General features: G+C 36.8%; 1 protein-coding gene across 1 annotated transcript in view; it reads right to left on the minus strand.

Annotated features, from left to right (window-relative positions):
• Positions 1-9,239: 9,239 nt before the first annotated feature.
• Znf644 (zinc finger protein 644) overlaps positions 9,240-19,719 on the minus strand; it is a 118,450-nt gene continuing 107,970 nt past the window's right edge. Inside the window, exons 6-7 of the transcript XR_010049009.1 lie at positions 13,324-13,407; positions 9,240-11,416 (exon numbers count right to left, since the gene is read on the minus strand). The gene's annotated coding sequence lies outside the window, so the exon portion shown is untranslated. The remainder of the gene's footprint in view (positions 11,417-13,323; positions 13,408-19,719) is intronic.

The raw sequence follows: 19,719 nt of genomic DNA on the forward strand, positions 1-19,719 counted from the left end.
ATATTATTTTGTGGTGGAGTTAAATATAACAAAGTGCAGGAAATCTGTTCATAACACTAAAAACCTAGAAAATCTAGGGTCTGGATTCCACAGGAATATCCTGCATGAGTCCAATTGTGGTTTGTTTAAATGTACCCCCAAAGCCTCGTGTTTTCATGGAGGCAGCTGAGTCTAGTGTTTGTGATTGGTTTGTTATCTAGCAATGGGATTGGTGATGTAAGTGCTGCACTCATCCAGAGGTAGGTAACCAGCATACAATATAGGGGACAGAAGGAGGTGTGTTTTCCCTTTATCCTTTTCACTCTTGCTGTTTGTGGCCACCATGAATGACTGTCCCTCAGTCATGCCAATCTGCCTTGGAGCCAGCTGAGTATGGACTGAAACTTCCAAAGCTGTAAGATGAATCTTTCCTTCCTTCATTTTGGGTGCCAAGTATTTTGTCCCTGCAACCACAGAAAAGTAACCAAGACACCAGCTGAAGACCAATGACTCGTGCAAGTTTACTTCATGAATCTGTGTTTGGAAGGTCCAAAGGTCAGTGGTGGAAGCTAAAAAGTCTATGCCAGTGGGGTGAAGGATCTGTGCCAGTAGATTGATGGTTTTACACTGGAGCCAAGTAATTCTCAAAATAAGGACCAAAGCTCTCCCTGAAAAGTACCCCAGCCATCCTCAGTGACAATGAGGCCCTGAGCTTCTCCAAAGATGAAAACAGCTCAGTAGATATCAGGAAGCCAGTATGACAAACCTCTGGAGACTGAGCAATTCATAGCTCCCTCTGGAGCCAGGAAGCGATGCTCAAAGTAAGGACCAGAGCTCCCCCAAAGTGATTCGCAGTCATTCTCAGCAAGAAGGTTCTCTGATGACAACAGCTGAGTTTGTATCTGGGAACCAGCATGACCAGCCCTTCCAGGAGAACCAGTGACTCCAAACAACAGCTCTAAGGAGAACCCAGACGCTAATTTTTCCTCTCCACCATCTCCTTTTATGCTGGCAACTTTAGTCAGGTGGGCCATCCACTCTCAGCACCAGGCTAATTTAATTCAGCTAGTGTTAAGTTAACTACCCATTTTTAATCCAGAACATAAGTCAAGTTAGAATGCACACTAAAAATAGTATATAAAATTATTACCAGGCAGTGTGTGTGTGTGTGTGTGTGTGTGTGTGTGTGTGTGTGTGACAAATAAATTTTGTGTTTAGACTTGGGTCGTTTCCCCCAAGACATCTCATCACACATATACACACGTGCATACGTAAATATTCCAAGATCTAAAAAAAATTTTAAAATGTTCAGTGCATTTCTTGTCTCAAACATTTTGGGTAAAGGATAGAAACCTTTAGTACTGTGTTCCAAAACAAATTTAATACACAGTAATTCTTTCTTTTGAGAAGCAGATATGCTTTCTGAGAATAACTTATATCCTTTAAAATGCCAGTGATTATATCAATCACAGAAAAATGAAGAAATTATGAATCCTTTAAAACATGTGACTTGTGGTATGCTGTCTCTCCAATCCCAGCTGTCCTTAAGCCTAATCTCAGGTTCCAGGTAAAGTCAAACCTTTATAATTCCTTTTATTTTTAACTACAGTAGAAGGCAAAGAATTTTTCTAATATTTCCAGTTACAGACTTTGTGGTTATTTTGTGTTTTGAGGTGCACACAGTCCCTAGTGGCTTTGGGTGTGTACATCTTTAGTTGTCTTTTTTTTTTTTTCTTTTTGTAGTGCTGGGGATCGAACCGATGACCTTGTGCTTGACAGTCCAGCATTTATGCTGCTGAGCTAAATCCCTGGCTCTTCTTTAGTTGTTTTTGAAGTATTTGTCAACTGTTGTTCAAACTTTGGGCTGTGGGAGAGGGAAGAACAGGAAAGGAAGAGGTTCTGTTGCAAGCAGTTCTTTTCAATTATGAACATGTTATTTCAAAAACATTTTCTGGTCAAGTTATGCCATTTTTGTTTGGAAATAATGGCCCAAATTTCACCCAACTACACAATACACAGAATAAAGTTATTTATAAAGTAAGAACCCAGGCTCCCTGTTGAGTTTCTTAGTTATACTTCTGAACTGCTAAAGTTGACACAAATGTGTCAACGATGAAAAACATGAAAAAAAATCTGGTTCATTATAGTTATATGGTTGCTTTACTGGGTGTATCCTACTGAAAGTCCCTAGTTATTTAAGTTTGTTATTGGCTTATTGGTTGTCCTCAGGTTTCATTTTACTCGTAACCCAGGCAGTTACAAATTTTGCTTATGTTTGCAAATCAAGCAAGGTTCTACTTATGAGGCCTAACAGGCTCTATTTGCTCCACAATTTCTCAGGCCTGGTTTCTATGTTCTTTCTTAACTAAGGGTTTGTATGCTGCTCTTCCCTTTGTTTTGAATTCTTTCCCCAAGGTAACTGCATGACGTTGTTTCTGCCCTTCTTTAAATCAGTATTCAAATGTTTGCCTTTTTTTGTGAGGCCTTCTCCAACTAGTTTACTTTAAAATTATAAGCTCATTTCTTGGGATTTAAAGAAAATTTGGCAGTTTGAGAAGGTTTCTTACAAACTAAAGAGTAAGTCATGTGAAAAAATTGATTTTAAAAAAATCTCACAGACAAAATTGTGTTTAGGTTAGTTTCTGGTCAACATCTAATTATGTGGAACTCAAATTCTGGTAGCTTGACCCATACACACAGAAATGTCACTGATGGACTCTGATGAACCTCAAAAGGTTTCACAGCCTTTAAAAGCTTCAAGAGAAGAACAGTTGTTGAATAATGAAGTGAGAATCTCACTGAAAGTTGCTAGTGCTATTTTCAGCATTGTCCCAGCAATGAGAAAAAAGTAACCACGACAGAATTTGGTACCAGAGGAGTAGGGCCGTTGCTGTAACTACACTGGACCATGTGGTTCAAGTGCCTTTGAGAATGGCTTGTGGAAAGAATTTAGAAAGGTTTGGAGACATCACCTGGAGAAAGTATCACTTGAACACTTCAGGGTGATCTGTATGGGAGATTCTGGTCAGAACTCAGAAGGTTTCTGCTGGGAAGGACTGTGTCAGGTGCTGGACTCCAGATGATGTAGGTTATAGATTGGCAAAAAGTTAGTGTATATTTTGCTCATGTCCAGAGACTTTGCCTGACTAAGATTAAGAGTGATGGACTAATTAATCTGGCAGAAGAAATTTCAAGGCAGTCAACTGTTGAGGTAGTGGCGTGGCTATTGTTGGGGTCTTTTAGCCAGATTTATGTTGTAAATCATGAGCAAAGAGCCCATCAAGATGATTTAAACACTGTGAGTTTAATCAGAAAGAATGCTCCAATAAAGCTGTGAACTGCAAAGATAGCGCTGAGGAAATCTCCACTGTTGAAAAGAAACAGGACAATAAAAAAGATGACCTAAGGTATAAAAAGCAGCAAGTCTTAAATCTTTGCAGCATCAAAACCACAAAAGTGAAAGACTTTGCTATTAGGTGAAAGTTGTGGAACACCACATTCCACAATGGTGACAGTTGCACCATATTCCAGAATGGTGGCAGCATAGAAAATTTGTTCTTCCAGAATTGGATTTAGATACCCAGCAATCCAGGTACTCAACTCCCACAGTCAAGAGAGAAGAAAGCCTGGCTACTGCTCCAGCTGGCAGCATGGTGCTGATTTTAGGTACATACAGAATACAAGAGTTCTGGGTTAGAAAGGCTTTCACTTCAACTTCAAAAGGCCTGGGAAGCCAGGCAGTGTGCCCCTGAGGGGAGTATGTGAAGATGTGACTGTGAACCCAAAGGTGCAGTGGAGATCCCAGCAGTTTGGAAAATCCAGGAACATGGATCATTGAGGAAAACTGCAAGGAGGGAGCAAAGTGGGCCTAAGAGAAAAGCTGTGAGAGCCACAACCACCAGAAGTGCTGTAGAGGTGGAATCACACAAGCCCTTTGGAGCTCACAATTTTCCACAGATTGCTTCAGATGCTGGATGTGCAACTATAGGACTTAATGTTTGCCTTGATGGATTTTGGACTTGCTTTGGTCCCAATGCTTTGTATCCCGGATTGTACCTTTTGGAATGGGAATGTTTATCTTGCATCATTTCATGTTAGAAATGTTTAACTTTGTTTTCATTTGTGTAGTGGCTTTCAGCTAAGGTTTGCCTTACATCTCAGAAGAGATTTAGGACTTGAACTTTTCAGCCATGCTCAGACTGTTAGGACTTTGTTAACTCTTGCAGATGGACTAAATACCTTTTGCATAAAGGAATGTGTACCAGTCTTTGGGGAGTTGGGGCAAAATGTTATGATTTTAATGTAATATAATATTGATAGACTTAATGTTGGTTCTTAAGGATTGTTAAACCTCTGTTATAGTGTTCAAGTTGTAAAATGATAAGAATAAGCATGCTTTTGTATCTGGAGACCTATTTTAAGAAATGTGTTTTGTTGCCAAGTTGACAAGGGGTGGACTGTTATGGTTGATACATTGTGTCAACTTGAGCAGTTTAGAAGTTTAACTAAGAGACTCAGTAGGGTAGCCAGGGTTCTAACTTCGCAAATATCCTCATCCTGTGCAAGAAGAGAGCAAGGAGATTTGCCCTGGAGGAGGTGGTGGTGACCTCTGTACAATGTAAAGGAGCAAAAGAAACTTGCTCTACCCTCTTTTGCTTTGGTTGCTTTTGCTGGCTGCTGCCGTGAAGTGTTGCCCCAGTGCCATGCAAACCTGCCATGGAGCCAGCTGATTATGGTATGAAACCTCCACAAATTGTGAGCCAAATAAACCTTTTCCTTCCTTGGTTTTGGGTGTCAGGTACTTTGTCCCATCAAGGAGAGAAAAGTAACCAATACAACATTTTCCTGACAAGAACCTTCCTTTGTGTTCCTTTAGTAAAATCCAAAACTACCTTTGGTTTGGTGCCCATTCAAGAATTGCTGTTCGTAAAAACAAACAAACAAACAAACAAACAAAAACAAAAAACTTCCAGGCAATTTATTATGCATCAGTTTATCCTTTAACAAAATATGTTTGGTATGTTCAAAGAGGAATATAGTACCCCAAATGGCTGCAACAAGGAAGGGGAATTAATAGAAGAGGAGGCAGACAGATTTGGAAGTGGATGGTGGAGGCAGATCACACAAAGACATGGGTTAAACTAGACATGCTGGTGTAATCCCAGCACTCTGGGAGGCTGAGGCAGGAGAACTGCAAGTTTGAGCCCTGCTTGGACAATTTCATGACTTAATGAGATTCTATCTCAAAAATTTTAAAAAGGCTGGGATGTGAAAAGGTCCTGAGTTCAATCCCTAGTATCACCAAATAAATAAACAAACAAAAATTTTAAAAAAGGCATAGACTAGTGTAAATTGATTTATTTTGCCTTTGCTGCAGATAAAAAATGTGACATGATTTGTGTTTTAACAGAATTGCCTGAACATTATCTTGCTGAAAGAAGGCAAAAATAAAGAACAGTTAAATATCTAGTGCAGCAGCTCAGTTGATGAACAATAGTGGTTTTGATCAGGAAGATAAGAGTGGAGATGGTAATGAATTAGATTCGGGATGTATTTTTTCCCTTAATTGTATTGAGATGTAATTTCTATAAAAGATGTACCCATTTAAATGTTCATTATCTGTTATGTGTGCTTACAAAATTGTGTGCTACTACTACAATTGAGGTATAGAACACTTCATACCCAAAAGAGCTCTCTTGTCTCTCTGCACTCAGTGAACTCTGCCCATTCCCAGCAACTGCTGGTTTGCTTTGTATTACTATAGATTCAATTTCTCTGTTCTATGGTTTTGTATAAATTGGGATTATACTTTATTTTTGTGTCTTAAAAGTTCTTACAGTATTTATGGTTTTAAGTTTTATTTGTACACACTTATATGATTATATTCATTGTGGGTAGTTGGTACATGTACATCACACATCTTAATTTTTCTTCACTTCTCCTTTCTCTCCCACCCTCCTCTCTGTCTCATTTCTATCTCCCCATCCTATTTGCAAAATGTTTTCAACTTGTCTTGAGTTAATTTTTCTACATGGTATGAGTCAGTGATCTCATTCATTCTTTTGCATGAGAATATATAGTTGTTCCAACAACATTTATTGAAAAGATTATTCTTTCCCCACTGAATCATTGAAAACCTCAAGTCCATTTATCCCTGGACTCTAAGCTATATTTCATGGATCGGTATGTCCATTCTTATGTTAGTATCACACTTCATTGATTATTCTTGGAGTAAGTTCTGAAATTTGGAATTGTGTGTTCTCCAACTTTGTTCTTATGCTATTTTAGATTTCTTGTATTTTATCATGAATTTTTATAAATAGGTTTTCCATTTCTGAAAAAAAAGTCACTGGAATTTTCATAGAGAAAATTAAAGATTTTGATTTTTAAGATTTAAAATTTTAATTTAAAGATGTGTGAAGCATAAAGATTAATTTGAGGAAACTTCCACGTAAGCAATATTGGGTTTTTTTTGTTTTGTCTTTTTCCTTTTTATTGGTACCGGGGATCGAACTCACGACTGCCTGCTTGCAAGGCAGGCGCTTATGCCGCTGAGCTACATCCCCAGCCCAATATTGTTTTATAATCTTTATCTTTCCATTTATTTGTGACTTTGCTTCAATAATAGTTTATAGTTTTCAATGTATGAGTATTGAAACTTCTTTGGGTAAATTTATTATTTTATATCTGTTGACACTATTGTTTACAGAATTGTTCGCTTTACTTTTGGGTTCTTTGTTGTTAATGTAAGAAATGCAACTGATTTTTATATATTGATCTTGTACCATGCAACTTTGCTGAACTCATTAGCTCTAATAATATTTTTTAAAACTTCTGAGGGCTTTTCTTCTTTATATAAAACGATGTTGCCTGCAGGGAAAGACCATTTAACTTTTTCTTTCCAATCTGGATTCCTTTATTTCTTTTTCTTCACTATCTGCCTTGACTTGAACCTCTTGTTGAACAGAAGTGGTGAGACCAGATGTCCTTGACTTGTTTCTAATCTTAAGGTGGAAACATTCTTTTGCCTTTAAATATGATGTTATCTGTGGGTGTTTTACAGATGCCCTTATATTTTGAGGATGTTCCCTTCTATTCCTAGCTTGTTAAGTGTTTTATCATTAAAAGATGTTGGATTGTTTTTCTTATATGTATTATTTATATACTAATTCTTCTGCTAGTTCAAATCTATTGTTAAGTTCTTGTAAATTTCATTTCAATTATTACACTGTACTTTTCAATTCTGGGATTTCTATGTTTATTTTTAATTTTTATTGATAATTTATTTTTAAGATGTCTTTGTCAAGCTTTTCCTCAGTTCTTTGGACACAGTCACCTCTGAACATATTCAAAATGTCTGGTTTTAAATTTTTGTGAAGAAGGTCCAAAATCTATTATTTTCAAGAATACTACAAGTACTAGGGATGCTCTCAGGATATTTTGAAATACCATGAAACACATAGTTATTGACAAGATTCAGCTATTTTTCTAGAAAAAGCAATGCTGAGGTTGCCATAAATTTTTGCCTTATTTATAGTGTTCTGAAAAAAGTTAATTCAGATAGTTATTTTTTTGGCCAGTTTTTACATTGCTCTTGGGAGATTTCAATTTCTTACCCTACTATTTTCACTGACATCATTTTTTAGTGAATCTCTTTTAATGAGTGGGTGGTAGCAGAAGTAACACTGAATGTCTTCCAAAGCTAGGTCAGAAAAGGTGGTACAGTTTCCACCTTGCTCACTCTTTTGAGGTAGTTATCATTAATACAAGTGATAAATGATGACAGCTACTGTTTTGAAAGCCCAGGATAATGGAAAGGCTATGTGATAGTGCTCAAGCCAACAGTCTAGCTAAAGCCCAAGATGGCACCCAGTATTACCTACCAATCACAGAAAAGAGTGACTCTTTACTGGAGTCTAGTCTCTTCAATTGAGCAGCCCTTGCTAGGTAGAGGCAGGATAGTTACTGCCCCACTGAGGCCTGCTTTGATTGCAATTTCATGAGTAAAATCAGGGTTATTGTTTTAAATCATTAATTTTTGGAATTATTTTGCATACAGCAATAGGTAATTGGGATAGAGTCAGTTATCTGAAAGATGTGTGCTGCTGAGACCATAAATCTAAATTAAAGGTAACAGTCTTGAGTGGAAGCTGGAAATTCCTCACTGGGAGAATTAATAAAAGCCACATGTTCTCAAAGATGCTCTTGGTAGAAACCTGATGCCTCTCAAAGAGATCACTGGGTGAAAGATTAATGGAAAATGAAAAATACACTTTTGTAAATTGGGGAAGAGAACCTTGATATATAGTAGTGAAATGTTAGCTTCCCTGTCTCTTTTACTAACAAAAAAACTACAAAATTTACTGGATGTTCTAGCTAAGAAGATCTCAAAAGTGTTCAAGCTGTTGAGTCTTTTTGTTGCTTAGTTAAGTGCAAAAGCATACTGCTAAAGAATGACTGTTAACAATTAACAAAGCTTTCTGGCCTGGGAAATAAAACCATTTTGAACACAGTAGGAAAATGTAGCCAAACATATTACTGTAATATAGATAGATAGATAGATAGATAGATAGATAGATAGACAGACTGATTGATTTTACAGGGACCAAGGGCCCTCTTCTACTGAGTTATACTCCTACCCCTTTTAATTGTGAGACAGGGTCTCACTAAGTTGCCCAGTTTTGTCTTGAACTTGTGATCCATCTACCGTAGTGTCCTAAGTAGTTGGAATTTTAGCCATATGTCATCATACCCAGCTAATTATAAGACTTTTGATAAGTCCTCAGAAAGATTTAAGGTGGTGTTTCCAACAAACAATAGTTCTCGTAAATATTTTAAAAGAATGTCTTAAAGATCTCCATTAAACTTAAGGATCTTATTTATGGTCATTGACCCATAGTAGTCTTTTAGGAAAGCAAATGGAGACTACTTTAACTTGATAAAATTTGTGAATGCTACTTTTGTCTAATGAATTAAATATCATTGAGTTATAAGAAACTAAGAAGGTTTTTTTGTTTTTGTTGTTTTTATTGGTACTGGGGATTGAACTCACAACTGCCTGCTTGCAAGGCAGGTGCTTATGCCGCTGAGCTAAATCCCCAGCCCCAACAAACTAAGAAGGTTTTTAAGAAAATTGTATCAGAAGGAATACTACCAGCTTGAACCTTCATGTCTTTCATTGTCTTGCTGAGCTTAATTAGTTCATTTTTGTCTCTTCATTACCATATGCAGAACAAAGAAATGTCAATGGAAACTCCAACTTGATTACTTTGCTTTTATTTGCATAACTCTTACATGCAGTATAACAGAACGTAGAACTACAGTAATGCAGTATACAGTACAATCAGAAAAATTATAGGACTGTATAAACAAGGTGTACAATACAACAAAAAAGATTCTGAGGTTCTTTAAAGATGTAAAGAACTATATGAAAATGATGGATCATAAGACCCTGTGGTGGACCATAAGTCCAAACACTCATTAAACAGGTAAGTTGTGAAAGGAGGAGCATCTCTGTTTCTTCTTTTATCTCTAAACATTTTAATTATTTGGCTTGCGAGTTTTTTGGTTTTGGTTTTCAAGATCAGCTTTTGAGTAGTTAAGAGTTTTCAGATGTATCCTGTTGCCTTACTTTCACATGTTTTTATTTATTTATTTATGCTTTGCACTGTGGGTTGAAGAGGTTTTAGTGTAGAGAAACTGTTACCATGGAGATCCTTTAGATTGTCTTCCTGTTATATATCGTAGGATTTGACCACGTTTGGTGTTTACCCCTCTTCAATCCATTCAATGTAATGTCTGAGTCTTGTTAGTGTTCAGTCTGTTAGTGTTTTGTTTAGTGTTAGTGTTAGTTCAGTTAGTGTTCTTCTGGGCGCTCGATCCACAGCACCACTTGGAGGGGAGAAGACAGACTGCAGTATGGCAACAACACAAAGACAACAACAGACACTGACATAGGGTAAAAAACAATTAAAAGCAACGTTTATGCCACCACTGGTAACTGGAAAAAAATCAACGATAATTATAGCATCAAAAATAAACTGGATGCTGACATAACATAGTACCTATAAAGATAACTATACCACCCTTCACAATCAAAAAAATTTTTCAATAATAATGTAGACACAAAGACTAAATATTATCATATAGCAAAATCTACCAAAGAAACAACTAATCTTCCCCTAAGAATAATAAAGAATTTGGCAATAATACAGAGTCAGCTCAACAGCTAAAAATTAATAAAGTTTAATGGTAATAATAAAAATGGAGAAGTGGAGGAAGAGAAAAATGAAAAGTAAAATTTGAAAAAGAAAGAAAAAGAAGATGCGAAGGAGAAAAAGTGAGATAAAAAATTAAAGATTAAAAATAGGTAAACATAATAGAAAAAGAGAAATAAGAAAAAGAAAAGATATAAGCAAAAAAGACAAAATAAAGAACAAAAGAGAAAAAAATGAAAAAAAGATAAACTAAAAGAAAAATAAGTCCAAAATTTTCCTCTCTGCCTTTGGGTGACATATTCCCAGCATGTTTCACTGGAATCCAGTAGGTAGGGAGCTGAGAGAGTAAGCCACAACTACAGTCTATCTTCTTTCCACACCCACTTTTGGCTGTATGATTGCTGAGTCCTCTCTGCCTTCCCCACAAGGTATAGTGTCTGCTTAAAGCTGTGTCCACTCCAGCAGCTCTTAGTGTTTGTGTCCTTCGGAGTACCCCAAGTGACCTGTGGGCTCATGAAGTATATATTCCATATTTGAGAGGTTCCTCTGTCCACATACCCCCGGGATGTGACAACTGTCCAAGCCAAAGAACACCCTGATCCTTTGGCAGATGGGGAGAGCAAACAAAACACCAACTTTGTGCTGAAAGTAGGAAGCAAGGAGGGCCAAGCTGTTTGCTGAACATAATGTCAGCACTTTCAGACCCAGCCCTCTCTAAAAGCCATACATGACAGCAATGGCCTTGCACTGTCTTGACAAATTCTTTGTTTAGGACAGAGAGAACCTAGAAACCACCTCTAGAAGGAGCCTCTAGCACCCCAAAACTGGGTAACAGGAGCAGTCACTTTTGTTAATAGCTGCATTTGTGGCTTATGATAAATGTGGGCTTTTGTGATCTGTTGTTTCTACTTGGGGCTGCCAACATTCTCCAGACTGGTCTTTGTGCTTACCTTCCTGGGAGGCGGGGTTAGCTTTCCAAACTGCTTAGTTCTTTTCTCTATGTTGTCCTTGGTTTCTCTAGTTTCTTTGTGGTTTCTAGCTTTCCTGTTGGCTCTTGATTCCTTTGTTTTTCTCTTAGCTAAGTTGCTATTTTGCAGATGTTCCAATTCCAGGTCCCAGAGAGGCTGTAATTTGCAGCCAGCCTGTACTCTGCCATTTTTAATCTCTTTCTGTGTATCCGCTTTACAAGGTCAGGCACTGCCATTTTGCTGACGATGAAACTGAAAGTTAATGGGATTCATTTGAGAGTGAATTTTAAGAACTAAAGTAGCACAATAGCAAATAGTACCAGGCACCAAATCCACATATGTATGATGCCAAAGCACAGATATTTTCCTTTTACCATGCAAAAGTTCAACAAAACCTATACTTGAAAGCTGTTGGGGGGGGGGGGTGTTAATGATGATCCTAGAAAAGTTACTATATCTCTAGCAGCTTTCAGTTTCTTATTCTGTTAAAACAAGAAAATGACATATCTTAAGAACCCTATAAAATGACTGTGTAAGAAAAGATTCTGTAATCTGTAAATTATCTTCTAAATACTTACCCAAACTATGTGAAGAATTGATTTATTTCCATAGTACTTTTTTATAATCTGGGGGAAAAGTGATCTCTGGCTTTTTACCCTAGAAAAGTGCTAAAAGGATACCATTCTTTGCCTCTTCCTCTATATTGTCTAATTCTCCTTAAATCTTTTATTCTCTTTGGGTTGGGAATTAAACCCAATGTTTCACACATGCTCAGCACATATTCTACCGCTGAGCTACATCACTAGCCTTTATACTTAAATTTAACATGTACACAAAATGGTACAGTTTTATTCAACATTCCTTTCAAATACCAACATCACTTTCTTCCTGTGTGTTCAGCCAAAAATTACTTTTATAATCTTCTATGGCTTTTTAAGATCTTTTAGCAACAACATGCAGTGTTATAACCATTGTTAAATTCTTATCATCTTGTTTTGAAAACCATACTGCTATTGTTTTGGGTTTGTTGTTTGTTCCTCTTTTGCTTTTGGGTTTTCTTTTCTGAGTCTTTCTCTCTGTTAAATAAATAACTAAGTAAGTAAGATCTGTTAGCATACAGAAAGTTGGTCTCAGATGACCCAGAAACTATGAGTGAACACCGGTAAAACTAACACACCAATAACCTGCTCAGGGTTCATTTGTGCTTAGCAGTGGGACATGGTGAGGCTGGAAGAGGCAAGCCAACAACACTTGTTTATTCATAGATACCTGTGCACCCCTCAGCTGTAGGGTAGAAGAAGACTATGGATTCTTTTTTTTTTGTTTGTTTGTTTTTTGTCTTTTTCATTTTTATCGGTACCGGGGATTGAACTCACGACCGCCTGCTTGCAAGGCAGGTGCTTATGCCGCTGAGCTAAATCCCCAGCCCTAAGACTATGGATTCTACCATGGGTCAGGTTTCCATTGTGGGTGGGAGACTCCACAGCCAAGGAAATTATGTATCATTGCTGCAGAAAGAATGACATATTCAACAGCACCGGCCTCTTCTTGATCTTTTCTACAGCTAGCTGTCTCCAGATTCTTCAAAATGGGCAACACTGTGTAGTATTAAATTTATTTTATGTTAATAGAAAGGAACTGCTTAAGTAGATTTTCTTTTCAAAATCTTGTTTTCTCAAATAATCCTCAGGAAAAAGGAGAATAGTTTGGATTAAAGATCTATAGGGATTTTAGGTAAGAGTTGACTTTAAAAAATAATTTATTTTGAACTGTTTTCCTATCACTTTACTATGAGTAAGTCAAGGAATAATTGAGTGTGCTTTTTCCATATTTACAGATTTACCTTGTTGCTAGTAGTTTCTAGTTTCATTAAGTTGAATTAAATTCCGTAAGCATTTTTATAGGTCAAAGATAGGTGGATGTAAGTAATTTCATATGGTCCCACCTAATTATAAGAACTAATGCTCTTTGCTTACATGGTTATTTGATGAAAATACCTAATTTACTTCTCTGTTTCTACTAACTTTCTGATACTATTTTCCTGGCCTTTTCCAACTTAACATTTTACTTTTACTAAGATTTTCCTGCTCCTTTCCCTTTTTCACCTTATGGTAGCTTAATGATTATTTCAATCTCTTCTGGAAATAGTTTATACATACCTTGGTTCTAGCAGTTCCACAAATGTCATCAGCTCACAGCATTTTTCAAGTCTAAAAAGGCAATCTTCACTACTGATCATTGAGCTGTTAAGAAAGTATACCATATAAACTAAAATGACAAACTAGTATCCACCTTCCAGAGACTACAAAAGCTCTTTCAGTCCATACATAGTGCCATCTGGTGGTTCTACACAAAACCATGCCTTATTCTGGCTTTCATTTATAACTCTGACATGAAAAACAACTGCGGAACTAGGTTTGGCTTTACCACTGGTGTTTGGAAATCACCTATTGACACCCATATGCTCTGGCAGTGGTCTGGGTTTGACCATACATTCCAGAATTGGGAGGATGAACTGTTTGCCTTGGAAAAACCTCCAGTGAGTCAGTTCCTTCTTGTGTATGATGCAATTTGAATTCTTGTTACAGTTCCTTTTACCTCCTTATGATATCTGCTAAAGATCCAAAAAGGAAAAGTCTCAGAGGAACACCTAAGTTTTCACTACATCCCTGCTGACCATGGGCAGTCATTCTTTTTTAACTCTGTGTCATATTTGAAGTTTATTGGTAACCCTAATTTACATCAGGAGCCCCCATAACTGAAGCAATGATTTCCTCAGTAATTTCTTGTATGGAGTGTGTAACTCTGGAAATTCAAAATACTTTCAGCATTTTCTAGTCCTATAGTGTGGACTGTAGAAAGCCTTGCTGAAGTCCTTGCACCATTTATGACTCACTTTCTTCCCCTCTTTTATGTCAGAGAAGAATAAAATGTGAAGATAAGGCAAATGACCAGGCGGCCCTCTGTATACATCATCCCACACCCATCCTCACCTTGGGCAACTGCAGTTTGTGACCTCAGCATATTGGTTTACATATAATTCCCTCCTTTTGCTTCTTTCTATCTTGTACATAGTCATGTTACTGGTGGCTCATCTCGATCAAGCCAGAACCAGGCAAAGAATCTAACTCATTAGCCAATAGCAGTGCAGAATAGCAGTGTTAACACTCAGGAATTAAAAAGAACTAGGTGACATTGCACCTATCATCTACTTATTAAATAATACTTACTAATCACTGGTAGAGCATGAGACCAAACAGTGAGATTCTGTTACAAGTTTTAGCATTGTATAATGGAGAGATATTTATTTAAGAATCAAAAAATTAAAATTTAAAATCCAATGAGTTAACTTGACATTATACATGTGATTTTAGCTCTTCTGAACCTCTTTTCTGTTCTGTAAAATGGCATCTGTGCTTAAGGATTGCTGCTAAGTTCAATGAGTAAAGATTGCAATTTATTATTACAAATATTGTGAGTAGCTTAGCGGGAATATTAGCCATATTGTTATTGGAGTGTGCATGTCTAATAATCTATGCCGAGGTTCTAGCTCAGCGGTGTAAGTGCCTGCTTGGCAAACACAAAGTCATGAGTTTGATCCCGGTACAAAAAAAAAAAAAAGAATCCATCGTTTTTTTCCCCTAAAGTTCAGGGGGAAGTTTTCATCATTGATGAATGGTTTTGTCTTAAAAAATAATAATACAGAAAAAGCCGGGCATGGTGGCGACTCCTGTAATCCCAGCACTTAGGAGGCTGAGGCAGGTGGATTGTGGCAAGTTTGAGACCAGCCTGGGCTACAAAGTGAGCCCAAGGCCAGCCTGAACCACATAGCAAGACCCTGCTTTAAAAAAGTATAGAAAGTAGGGATGCATAAGTAAATGTGATAGGAACTGAAAATTTCCAGGAACACAAAATTATTTATAGCCAACAGTGCAAGCCATTGGGGCATTCTTGTATTGGGGAAGCCTTTTTTTTTTTTTTTTTTTTTTTTTTTTTTTGTAGCAGGGATTGAACTCATGACCTTGCATTTGCCAAGGGAACTAACCCCCTGACCCTGCCATTTTTATTTTTTAATAGTGAGGCTGAAGATGTAAGAGTAATGTTTACTGGAGTTTTTTTTTTTTTTTTAATCTTTTTGGTACAAGAATCAAATTCAGGACCTTGCCCACACCAGGCAGGTGCTTGTGCAACTAAACTATATCCCTGGCCTGTGTTTCCTGGCATTGCAAAGATATATGCAAGTCTAAGAATAAAGACAGGAGGTGGGCTATAAACTGACATGTTAACATAATAGTATTATTTTGATCAATAAGCAAATAAATATTCCAGAAGTAGTACAATGTCTTTTTATCCAGTGTTAGGTAGTGCTTTAAGTGTGTTATCAGTCTTTTAAATACTGAAATATTCAAAAAAATTTTCTTTTTGAGATTATCTCAGTGTTGCCCAGGCTGGTCTTGAACTTGTGGACAGGTTGTGCTTACTGTTCCTAAGAATCTTTCTGTTTACTGCTAATGATTTCCCTTTCCCCAGTCAGAACACATCAGGGCCTGTGCGATATTACTACAGACAGCAAAACAGAGGAATCATCTTCTAAATAATGAAGTCTTCAGATTTAAAAGCATCTCTCAGAAAAGTCATGTGCTTGGTTTACTTTTATGGAGACTGTCACAAGGTGAGAGGGAGAAGTTCTGCTTGGAAATGACAAGGTCTGTCTGCCATCAGTGATGCTTCTAACTTTGGTATTCTGTGTACATCTAAGACAGGACCACCAGTGTACTGGAGCAATGAGGGGCTGCTGTGCACGTATCTTCCCAATGCTGCCTTCAGTGAGGTCATTTTGGTAGCTTGTTCTTAGTTGGGAAACCAGATGTCAAACATTAGCACATCACTGCACAGAACTAAAATTTCTTGAATGGTCTTACTGATGTTGAATTTTTAAGGTATAAGAGTGATTTTTAAGGTATAAGAGTGGGTCTTCATGGGTTGTTTGAATGAAATCTAAAAAAAGTCACTAATTTCTGCCTGGACCTACACCAGCAGAAATAGTTCAATCTAAATCATACATACTAATTTTTAGGATCCCAGTTACCCAGGATCCAAACCTTAATGCAATTCTGTATAGCTGGTATTAGTCTAATGCTCTAGGGTTCTCAGAGTCTTTAAGCTTGAAATTGTGAAAAATCAAGGGGTGTTCTACAAAAAGCACAATCCGTCTGATATGCCATGTTTGTTTAAAAATCCTCCCCATGAAAGATATTTCAGAAACTGCATACAAATCAGAGATGTCAATGAGAACCAGACTCAATTCAAAATTGTGTCAACTGACCGAGCTAAAAGTGAAGACTCCCTTGTTATCCAAATGCAATTTCCTGAGAATTTAACTTGTTAAATGCTGTCATGTTGCTATATGCATGTCTCCTTTCATTTTTCATGATTAGGTATTTTTTGCTTCAATCTTGTCATCTGGTGTTTATACTAATTACCCAGATTAGAGACTTCTTGAATCCTTGTGCTACTCATCGCACAGAAAATAAATCATTCAGAGAATAAGATTCACTTTGTAATTTCACTTCAGTCAACAATTTTTTTTTTTTTTTTTTTTGGCATTCTTTCCACACATCTCTCACATCGAAAAGCTGTCCACTTCTTATTGTTTGAATTCAGGGTAGATAAAGAACAGTTGGTTACCATCTTCCATATAATGGTCCTTCATATTCATATTTGGGTGGATATTACATTCAAGGCAGGAGCTACATTCAAGCCCATTGTTAAGAATGGCTGAGGCTTTATTCTATAAAAATATTTAAATTGCTGTTATTCAGATGACTGCTCTTTTAGATGAGTTTATGAATCTGCCCTTTCCCCAGGCCAATTTCAGTGGTTTCCCAAGGCTAGGAAGTCCAAGAGACTAGACATTTGAAAACATAAACATTATGACGTTTTCTTGTAGCCTTCATTCCCCTCAGCAACCTTCAGTATCACTGGTACCACAAATTTGGGTCAACTGTTTAAACACTGAATGAGATCAATGCCTGTAGCTCTGAAGAAACCCAGGTTAAGTAGACTTACCACATAATTTTGTACTTTTCTCACTTTATTAGTCACACAATCCACTCCAACTTTGGCTTCTGATGTTTACATTAAACTTTATTAAAGCCATTAAAATTTCTTTCTTGCTCTTTTAATCAGTTGGAACTTTTCACCTCTTTTATGACTATTTTTCTTTTTCTTCTGAGTCTGCTAAGAGTATTTATATGTCCTTTTACTTTTATTAATTTCAGCTCAGTTCTTGAATCATTTATTTGGTTCAATAAAGGGTCATATTTTTATACAACTATAAGTAGTTGTATAAAAGTTAGTATCTGTCAGAATGCTCCTTCTTTAGCATCTGTCAAAATGAATCCCACAGACCACTGAAAAGCTTTTTAGGATTAACAGAGATCTGCAGATTTGGGGTGCTATTTAAATAATAAAAGACATAATATAGTCTCCCCTTCCAACAGCCAATAAAATATTTACCAGTCTGAAGGATGTTAAATAAGTGCTAAAGGAACCAAAAAGATGAAACATCATAAATCTGTGAAGTGTTCATTTAGCATACTCTTTCCAAAAGATTGGGACAGAGAACAGAAACTATTCTTTGAAATTGTCTTAGATATAGAAAATAAGACCAGTAAGTATTTACAGGTATACCCCAAAGACAGTTGTTTTACTAATATCTACAACAAAGCTTACAGAATATAAAATTAGGGCAATATTCAGGTCTTTGTTACGAGAAGATGATGTGCTCATGTTTAAGCAAATTTGCTGTATCCCACTGGGTTATGTGTCATTCAGTGATATGTGCTCCCTGAATCAGGAGCCAGATGGCGGATACAGAAGTCTTTTGCTAGAATACATCTCTATAGACAAAGACATCGCATTGGACTTGGTGACCAGGCTGACACTGAATGCAACTCAGTCACGGTATTTAAATCACATTAAGACTCCCTTTTATTTATGGTTTTTCTTGCAGTTTTGTCTGGCTTTTATGTCTAATTGCTAGCCTCCATGTGGTGATATGATGAGCTACCAACTCTTTATCTTTGCCAAAATGAATTCTGCATCCCTTCCAGATATAGTTTCTAAAAAGTTCATTGTTACCTAAGTCAAATGTAACTAAGCATAAATTTAATTAATAGAATATCTTGTTTTATGCTTTTAATATTCTTGATATCGCTCAGGCCAATTTTATTAGTGTTAGTGTGGGCACTTTCTGCTGTAAAAGTCTAATTATACACATGAAAGGACAAGGAGGTATATAGTCCCATCTCTAGTGTTGGGAAACTAAAATCAGTATGAATTGTTTTGTGTTTAGGTGCTTGGAAATGCTGAAGCAGGCAACAATCCAAGTCTAGAAATCAAGCTATAATACGTATGTTAGTATTTTTTCTATTACTCTCTAAATTTCCTTCCCTTCCCAGTAACAATCACAGACTTCAAATCTGCCTTCATCGTGGTCACTGATAGTCATCTTCACCATCACCATCACCAACTGGCTACAGTGGGAGACACTTTTTTTTGTGGTACTGGGGATCGAACTCAGGACCTTAACACTTGCCAAGCAGGTGCTTACACCACTGAGCTAAATCCCCAGCCCCACATTTGTGGGGTTTTTTTTGTATTTACTTGGTAAAAGAAAAGCCAATTTCTATCATTTGGGTATTTCTTTCAGGATTGTGATATCAGAGACAGCTTTGTGAAAATCCATGACAATGCAAATAAAGCTATCTTAGACAGAAGCCTACTTTGTTCCTGTATCAGTTTTAACAAATGGTTTTTGCAACTGTTCCCCTTCTATAGCTCTAAGTCTATAAAAAAGCAAAGTTCAAGTTGTCTTTTCCCCTCTTGGTTGGCTCTTTAAGCATATCTACTTGGTTGCATCTGACACTGCTCAGAAGAAAGTCTCCCTCCCAGCACCCCTTCACACTAGTAGTCTTTTAATGCCCTCTTTCAGAAAAATTGTTCTACTTGCCTAGCTTACTGAACCTCATCATGTTCTCTATACAGTTCCTCAGTACATAACACCTGTATTTCTTAAGATGTCTACTTGTACATATTTTGTGATTATAATCCTGATCTTCAATATGTGCTAATTTTACTCCTTAAATCACCAGCATTTATAAAAAGTGATTAGGCTGAGGCCCTGTGACAGATGTTTACTAAAAGACATCAACTCACCTAAAAGAATATATTGTAGGATTCAAAACTCTTAAGCTAAATCTGTACCAACAAAGTTATTTATTTTCTTTAGAATCAAAGAAAGAAATTTTTTCTTCAGAACCACAGAGAGCTATTACTCCTAAAAAAAGCAATGGAGTTTATTCATAAAGTTTAGGGCTGTTGATCAAAATATTTTCAGCTTTATCTTTTAAGACCTCCAGAGTGAAAAGTACCACTTGGAAAATGGCTGTAGTTTCCTTCTGCTCTAATAATCTTACATCAATTCTTTTTTATTTTCCTTTAGTGTTTCATATTAATATCAGTTCTATCTGGGTGGAATCTTTCATTGATGG

Source organism: Cavia porcellus, unplaced genomic scaffold (assembly GCF_034190915.1).
Source record: "Cavia porcellus strain 051 isolate PalLab524CR breed Dunkin Hartley unplaced genomic scaffold, mCavPor4.1 scaffold_1, whole genome shotgun sequence".
In the NCBI taxonomy this organism is placed as follows: Eukaryota; Metazoa; Chordata; class Mammalia; order Rodentia; family Caviidae; genus Cavia; species Cavia porcellus.